Source organism: Seriola lalandi, unplaced genomic scaffold (genome assembly GCF_002814215.2).
Source record: "Seriola lalandi dorsalis isolate HSWRI2012SDOR001 ecotype SW California unplaced genomic scaffold, Sedor1 jcf7180002054356, whole genome shotgun sequence".
NCBI classification, from domain to species: domain Eukaryota; kingdom Metazoa; phylum Chordata; class Actinopteri; order Carangiformes; family Carangidae; genus Seriola; species Seriola lalandi.
The window spans coordinates 130,895-139,810 of NW_019524909.1; positions in this window are offsets into that span (position 1 = coordinate 130,895).

The following is an 8,916-nucleotide window of genomic DNA, read 5'->3' on the forward strand; positions in this document are numbered from 1 at the left end:
CTTCGGACTGGTCTCACTTGTTTTTTTTCCTGTACTGGGAAAGTAGAGCATTATGCTGAATGTTGCCCAAAGCAACAGCCAGGGAAGGGGGGGGGTGGGGGTGGGGGGGGACCAAGCAGTGGCATCAGTATTAATGGGCCCCGGTGTAAGATTGTTTTTACAGGTACCAGTCACCTTGAGATGCGCGCTCGAAAATGCAAACACGCATACAAACTGGTGAAGCTGCCACAACACAATCTGTGATACACAAGGACAGGAAGTTAGATAAACTGCTGTGAAACTGTAAATCATCCAGGCTGAAGCTGCTGCTTTCTGCCTGTGAGGAAGAGCAGGATTCTAGCTGGGCCCCAGATTCACACAGGGTTATCACAATTTAGCAAATTATTATTAGGATCATTTTTATTATTCTTAATAAATATGAAATTACTGTTTTTTAATTATTCCAATTACATATTATTCAAAAAGAAAATAAATGATAAGTTATTAATAATTTAATGAATTGATTTAGTAAATTAATTTAGAAAGATATTTACCATAAAGATTATGTAGCAGTGCGCCAACACAGATAGCAAAAAACCATTGGAATATTATAAGAATATTATAATATAACTATAACAGTTTTCCCACATGGCTGGAAAAATCCAAAGAGCACAATGGCACAAGACCATCAAAAGTATCTCACACGCACACACACATAAAAAAAAAGAAATAGAATCACTTCCTGGTGGTTATTTCCTCTGCCAACCAGCCAGTGTGAAGTTGCAGGAAATATGGACACAGTCTCTCCTCCCTGAGTTACAGTGTTGACGAGAAACCAGAGGTATATTTGCAGAATATTATGACGTCCTTTTGGATATAAAATGCCAACAGTTTATTTTGTCCCTGTAGACATTTGAGTTGTGTCATAATTAGTGAATGAATTCATGATTTATGGCCAAAATCGTGTTTTGGGACTTTTGACCTTTGACCACCAAAAACTGATTTGTTCATCCTTGAGTCCAAATGGATGTTTGTGCCAAATTTGAAGAAGTTCCGTCAAGGCGTTACTGAGATATAAGTGACACAATAATAGAATGTATGAGTATTTTGGTTCATGGGTTTCAAACACTTTCTATACTAAAAGCAAAAGGGGTCTGTGGTCTGGTTCAGGTCAGTTCAGGGTCCTTGTTGTGAAAAAGTTTGAGGACCACTGATTAAAAGTACATAATCTCCTTTGGTTTGACACTTAAGACAAATGAGCACAATGCCCACATAATGAGAGGGAGAGGGGGGGGCGATACCACAATGGGTCCACAGCTGGGCCTGGTCAGGCTGTAGCTGAGCTGTACTTGCTGCACTCTCTTCATTTCTGCCACTGGACACCAAGGTTACATCCACAGTATTTTTATTTCTCTGGGGATATGAAGGTGACTTCATGGTGGACTTAGACTGAGCGACGAGTTCACTGTGTGTAAATCTAGTAAGATTTTGGGTTGCAGGCGGTTCTCAATGTTGATGCATGTCAGATTGTACAGTGGATGTCTGGTGATTCATATGATCTAAAGTAAATTGAAAATAAAAAGCATAGACATGTCCTCGGTTCACATCATCCCTCCACTCTGCTCTCAGCCACAGAAAAGAGGGCAACACAATCACTAACATTACAATGGCTTCAAAGTGAATCCTTCACTGTGAGAATCTGGTCCTACATTTCTGACTCGGAGCTTGACAGGCCTAGATTTGACATTTATCTCACATTTGTCAGCTTTCATCAGTGTGGAGCGGCCTTCATTCATCATGACTACTCAGCCTGTGAAACACTCATATGTCCTCTGTGTCTCCGGAGGAACTAACCCTGATGATGTCACCAGAGTTATGTCATCTGAAAAGACATTGCCTGAGGAAGATGTCTTCAAACATGCTCCGGCAAAGCTCGACATGGTCAGTTATTTAATGATCTGATTCTGGTTCTTTTTACATTCAGCGTCTTTAAATTTAAGGCACATCACTGATGATGCATCCTGTATCATAAAAGACTGTGACCAAGAGTAGTTTGGGGACTAATGGAGAGACAGTTGACAGCATAGAAACACAGCACCCTGCAGACTCTATGTACATCACTGAGTATTCAACCAGGTGCATCCAGAAGATTTACCTTGCTCCCGGTTTTAGATTTAGTAGTTCACCACCAGAAATGGCCTCAGATGAGACCACATTTCCAGACATAAATATCATTGCATTTAAAAAGGCAAAAAACACTCTTTTCTATGTTAAACCCAAGGTTTGAATTATGGGTGGATTGTGGTGGTAAGACCCCGCTGATCAATACTAAAAAAATAAAAATGTATATATTTCTCACTGTCTCATATTGTTGCCTGGAAGAATCTAATATGATTTCAGGAAACCCATGTGGACCACACCATTTCTTAACCTTCGTCTGCCTGCCTCACTCCATCAGCGGCTTTGTTCTCCAGCCTGTGTGCTGAGACACTGGAGGTAAATGTAAGTAGCAGTCGCTAACTACTCAGCTTCTTTAATACACTTTACTTTCTTATCAGAATTTAGTTAGCTAGTTTCTAACTTGACTTTAAGTTACAATTTAGCCAACTAATGTTAGCTAGTTTCCAACTTTAGCCTTAAGTTAGAGTTTACCTAAGTAGTTTTAGCGAGCTGATACCTGGGTTCCCTTTTACCCAGGAGAAAAAGTTGCCCCCCCTGATTGTCGTTGTATTAATCACATTCTGGTTAAAACTGTGGTAAAGACTGAATGAACAGTTTTTATTACCTGTTGGACACAGCATGTTGAAGTTAATTTTCCAACCTCAAGTATGAACATTTTTTCTCAACTACTTTTTACCTTACTTTTGTTTTCCCCCATTAAATTTACTGCACAGCTGCATTTACAGTTGTATATCTAATGCTATGGATATAGCTACAGTAGATGTTATCACTCTTTACTGCTTCCTATTGACGTCAGCTGAGGGTTTGACCCTGCGTCTCTCTATCAGGTGTGACAGATGTGTTAGCAGGACACCACAGGTGGTCAGGGATGCAGCAGCTTCAATACAATGATCAGCCGGTGTTACCGCGTCAGTGCACTGCACACACACAACCCCTGCAGCTAGCTAGTGTTACACCTATTATAAACGGATGTGAGTCATGACAACCAGAGCACAGCCATGGCTAAAGCATCATCTCATATAATCATAATCGCAGCTACAGCCCGTCTCCATCGGCCCTGGCACAGCTGGTTGTAGGGTAATAACAGTGTAGAGAGCTGGTTGACTATCTCCATCAGTCTTGGTTATCTTAACTCACAACTGTGGTCACAACTAGTGGCGGCCTACGATACACAAGGACAGGAAGTTAGATAAACTTGCAGTGCTACAGCACCCTACAGCACCCCCCCCCCCCTTCAATTACATCACATTAGTTTTAAAGCACACCCACTACATGTTAATGTGATGCTGCTGTGACAGAGCTGTGTGAGTGACAGAGCTGCTACTGACAAATAGTAACACACCATGTGATGTTCAGCACAGCCGGTTACAGTGTGGCTAAAAACTCCACTGCTACGGGGAGGAACCATGTTGTCATTGTAACGCCATGACTTGTGGGATCTTGCTCAAAGACAAGACAGTGCACCTGCCTTTAACTGGGACCCAGGATTTCGTGGTGACCAGGGCACATGTCCTACAAAGTCCTGCCATGGTGTTGGAACTCAGATGTTATATATTGCTGCTTGCAGCTACATTATTGTTTGTTGTTGAACTTTCCCACCAGCGATTTTGTTTAGATGGTCTCTTTATGCCAGTGTCTTTTCCTGTTCTCTTTATTGTCTCCACTGTCACTGTCAAATAAAGTCATAAAAATGGCCAAAAAAAGAAATCTGTGAAAAAAGTCTGTGTGAACACTAGATAGATAGATGAATATATAGATAGATAGACACTTTATTAATCCCCTCGGGGAAAGATAAACTGTGCATCAGTACAGGAAGACATAGACAGAGTTCTAGCAGCGCATGTAACAATCAGCTGTGAAAAAGTAAAGTAAAAGTAAAAGATTGCTTGTTAAAACATGTTGAAAACATTGACAAACACTTGATCCTCTTTGAAACAGTAATATATTAAAACCAAACAAAATTGACAAGTTTGTTGTAATTTTCATTATTTGAATAAATAAAAACTGATCACGACATTTATCGCACCTTAACACCCAGGAAGCAAGAAATCAAAGGTTCCAGATTAGAATCTCCTTGGAATCTCCAAGGTGGGTGGAATCTGACTTATTCAAACCTCTCACATCCAGGGTCTGGTGTTCTCTTTGTGTGAACTGTCATCATGCCAAGATCTGAAGAGTTCTCTAAGGCCTTTAGACTGCGATGCCTTTGAGAATGGCAAAGCATTTAAAAATATATATTTCCAAATTATTTGAAATAAATCATTCCACTGTGAGGAAAATCATTTAGTGGCGTAGATCTCAAACGATTGTGAATTTGTCCAGGACTGGCCGCCCCAGCAAATTTAGCTCATGAGCAGAAAGTTTGATGCAAAAGGGAATCTCCAAGAACCACAAGATTTCATCATGGGATCTGCAGGTAACTCTCACAGCCGTTGGTGTCAACGTGCATGAAAGAGATGACTGTCCAAAAAGAACATTAGAGCACATCGCCAATGAACATGTAGGAGAAGACCAGGCCTTTTGAAATAATGTGCTCTGGACGGACGGATCAAAGACACAGTTGTTTGGCCACAGTGACAGTAGCTGGTGTAGGCAAAGACAGCTTTTCACCAACTGTGAAACATGGTGGTGGAAACATTAGTGCTTGGGGTCGTTTCACTGCCTCAGGGACTGGGAGGTGTGAAAAATTTCATCCGGCCAATGTCAGAGACTGAAGGATGTTGTTGAGCAAAATGTAGAGTAAATTCCACATTTTTCAAAACACAGTTTGAATTTAGACATTAGTTACATTAACCTGCCAATGTTAGATCATTAAGATAGTCGACGATTAGCTTAGCTAACAACAACAAATGCTAACTAGCTAGCTCCTATGCACTACGAAGACAAACTGTTTGTAAAGCTGTAGCTTAACATATAAAGTTGATAATGCAAAAATGCTTAGAGGAAACAGCTAGCTCCTGATTCACAGAGCACAATAACTGTTCATGAACAGACACAGTAAAGTTATGAAATACAGTGCATGTAACTTTTTGTGAAACCATTAATAACCTTTAGAGAACACTCCCTGGAGGCTACCAGTCTGCTGAGGCTGCACAGTTTTTACAAGTGCAGTGTGCACGCAAAATGTTACGTTGCTTGGCAACGCAGTGGTTGTTGATGTCCTCCTTTGTACAGTGACTTACAGCAGTCAGTGAGTGTGTGTTGTACTTACCTGTCTGATCTTCATTCTGTGAGTCTTGTGCACTGCAAAGTCCCAAGGTTCAACTTCTCTGTTTGTTCATTCTCACCGTAAACTATAACCAGTTTTCAAACACTGAACTGAATGAGCTCTGCAGTACACTCTTAAAACAGCTGGCTTAAAAATAACCCAATTTGGGTTATTTGTGGGTGCTGGGTCAAAAGGGACAGACAGCAGGGTTTTGTTATGTTCTCTACCCAAAAATAGGTAAAAATTACTATGTTGTTGAAAACACAACCCAAATTCTGGGTCAAATTACTTATTTTTTTACTCAACATCTCTTGTTAATGTTAAGATTAAATTAAAATTATTATGAAATGATGAAACAATGAAACGAGCACATGCTGTCCTGCCCATTCTTTTATTACAACAACCAAAAAATATCAAGTTAGCCATATATACTTAATGTTCCAATACATTTAAAATTTATAAAATTGTATTAAAAATGTAGACCAGTAATTTCAAATTCATGTTTCTCATAGTCTTCCTTCTGATGCCTTAAACTGCATAAGAATGTTGGACTGTGAAGAATGATGATCCTCGATTTCAGGCTGCATCTTCAACCCACTGTGCTGGGTCACTATATTTAACCCAATGTTAGGTCAGATACACAACCTATAACCCAGCAGTTGGGTTATTAAAACAACCCAGAATTTTTAAGTGTGTAGGTGAAGCAGAAAGGTGGTGCACACCTCACCATTTTACCTGTGCAAAGGTATTGCTAATCTATACCACATCCCTGTAATGACACAAAGAAGATGGTACTGCTGCCTGTTTTCATGACTCGTAAAACCAGAGTGCTTTGCCCCCGGGTGAGGATATGACTCTAACAGCCAAACACCCAGAAAACATTGAGTCAACCCTGATACATTTTTCATCGTGGCATCCAGGTACATCATTTACCTATCATGCATTGCTGCAGACATCCACCTGAGCCCACACTCCTGCGCCGTGCCCCGACCTTTGAGCACACAGTGCTGCTCTGCATCTTTTACTATTAATAGGGGAGCAGATCACAGACAGACAGACAGACAGACAGGCAGACAGACAGCACCGGAGACAACAACAAAGAGGTTTTTGTCAGGACTTGGGGGGTGACAGGCAGTTCAATCAGTGTCGGGTTCCTTTAATGAGGGTGAGGCTCAGTCAGGGGTGGATTGTCAAGCAAGAAAAAAAAAAAGCCCCCAGTCTTCCATCTGTTTGGGTAATATTTTCACGGAGGAGAGAGAGGGAGAGAGCAAGATGACGCCATGAGAAAACCATTCCGCATTTTATCTGATCAGAGACTGAGACACTGACCCACTGATCAACAGTTAATATGCACAAAACAGAAAAATGTTTTGAGTCATAAAAAATAATCTTGAGAGAAAAACTCAGAAATCCCTTTGAATGTCCTTGAGGTTTCTCTGCAGCTTGACTGGGGCCTTCCCTGAACACTCTGATGAGATACAGAAGTGTCTCATGTATGCATTTGCATAATTTTGTGAATATTTCTTTTCGTCATCATGAGCGGTTTTGTTGACAAAAACAGACAAACTGAATTCAGCTTCGCTCCACGTTTTCAGCTGCAGCGCCACAAAGTGCATCAGAAACTCACAAGGGTTGAATAGTTTAGAGCTTCTAGAAGCGCGTGTGTGTGTGTGTGTGCGCGTGTGTGCATGTGTGTTTGTATGGGCTTGTTTTCTATATTCATGGGATCTAAAAAATTAGCTTTCAGACACTTGTCATTTTCTCTGCGCTGTTTTTCTTTATTTCAGCGTGAGCACAATGTTGTACACTACTTATCCACTATATAAGGTATAATAATACTCACTATACATTTGCACAGCACTGCAATGATGAACTCACCAAGGAGACGTATAGAGGTAGTAGTGAGTGATTTTGGACACAGCCGTATAGAGTTTGATGACATCATGTATACCTGAACTTACACCTGACCAGAGGGCTAATCATCCAGAGCATTGAAAACACCCGTGTGGGTGCGCAGTGCATTTCATTTGCAACGGTACAAGTTGTTATAAATGTTCCGAGGTGGTTCTGGCACCTTTCTGTGTGGAGTTTGGATCTTCTCCCTGCGCCTCTGTGGGTTTCCTCCAGGTGCTCCAGCTTCCTCCCACAAGCCAACGATAAGCAGGTTAATTGGTGAATGTAAAATTGTATGGCTGATGAATGAATGAATGGAGTAAAAAGTATATATATATATGTATAATATTTGTATAATATATATATATATATATATATATATATGTATAATATTTGGAAATACATGGAAATACTTCAGTAAAGTACAAATTCCCATCCATCCTACTGGTCTTGTTTTTTCTTTATATCAGTGGGTTTTATTCTCCGCCTTCCTTCAGCTGAACCTGAAGTCAGTCCTTACCTCGCCTCGCTCCTCTGTGACTGTTTTTTTTGTTGTTTTTTTTATATAATCAAATTGCATCAGCACATCATTCCTTACATTTAAGCTACCGTTCCTTTTAAGACGCCGTCCTCAGCTACTGATATTGTTTTCATCATTTTTCCATCCTCAGCAGGCATCAAAGCGGCTCTCCTGCAGAGATCTTAGGCGCTCGCTGAAGGTCAGTCAAAGCTTCCATTTACACTCAAAGGCTTTTTATTTTCCTAGTTCTTTATTTTTTTTGGTGGGAGATTTTACTCTTTGATCAGTTCACAGCCTTTAACATCAGGTTCATCTAAATGCATGGTGTATTTATTCATGCAGTCACCTAACTACACAGTTAGCTGACAGTTTAGCATAACGTGGGAAACAGTATATAACTGTAGTGTATACATCAGAGCTCAGCAACCACAGTGGACAGAGTGAGGGGAAGCGACAGGGTTGTTGTTTTCCTTTGATTCCTGTGTGAATCCTGATCAACGGGGGCCACACCGACACCTTCAGAGATTCATCACGCCGCCACGTCGCTTGACTGTAATGATGTGTAACATACAGTACTGTGTTTCACACCTTACCTGTTTGATTACATTCAACTCTGATGTATTTGGTTCCATTAGTTTAGACTGGTGTGGAAGCTGTTGACTGAACGTCAGTTTGGAGCGAGATGATTTGAAAAGGAGGGGGTCAGTCTGATTTATAGACGAGTCTGGTAAACATATGAGGTTTAAATTTTCATTTTGGCGAAAACCGATTATTGACAGAAGGTTTGCAGTGTAAGCATGAAAGAAAATGCTTAACTAACACCAAATGTAGTCTACATGCTGAGTATGGCAGCAAACAAGCAACTGATCTTCTAAACCAATTAGCTAATTAATTACGCAAGGTAATCTGGGAACCTTGCTAACCAAAACATCAGCATGGGTGTAGGGAAAAATCCAAATGTTTAAAATAGTCCCAACAAAGCACTATTCATCCTTCCCTCAGTTCTGAGCAAGCATCAACCTCCAGGGCTGAAACATGGAGTCAACACTGAAGAACCAAAACCTGCAGTTCATCTAATGGCCACTAGAGTCTGGCTCCAACAGTGAGTCAGTCTCCATAGACTACCATGTTAAAA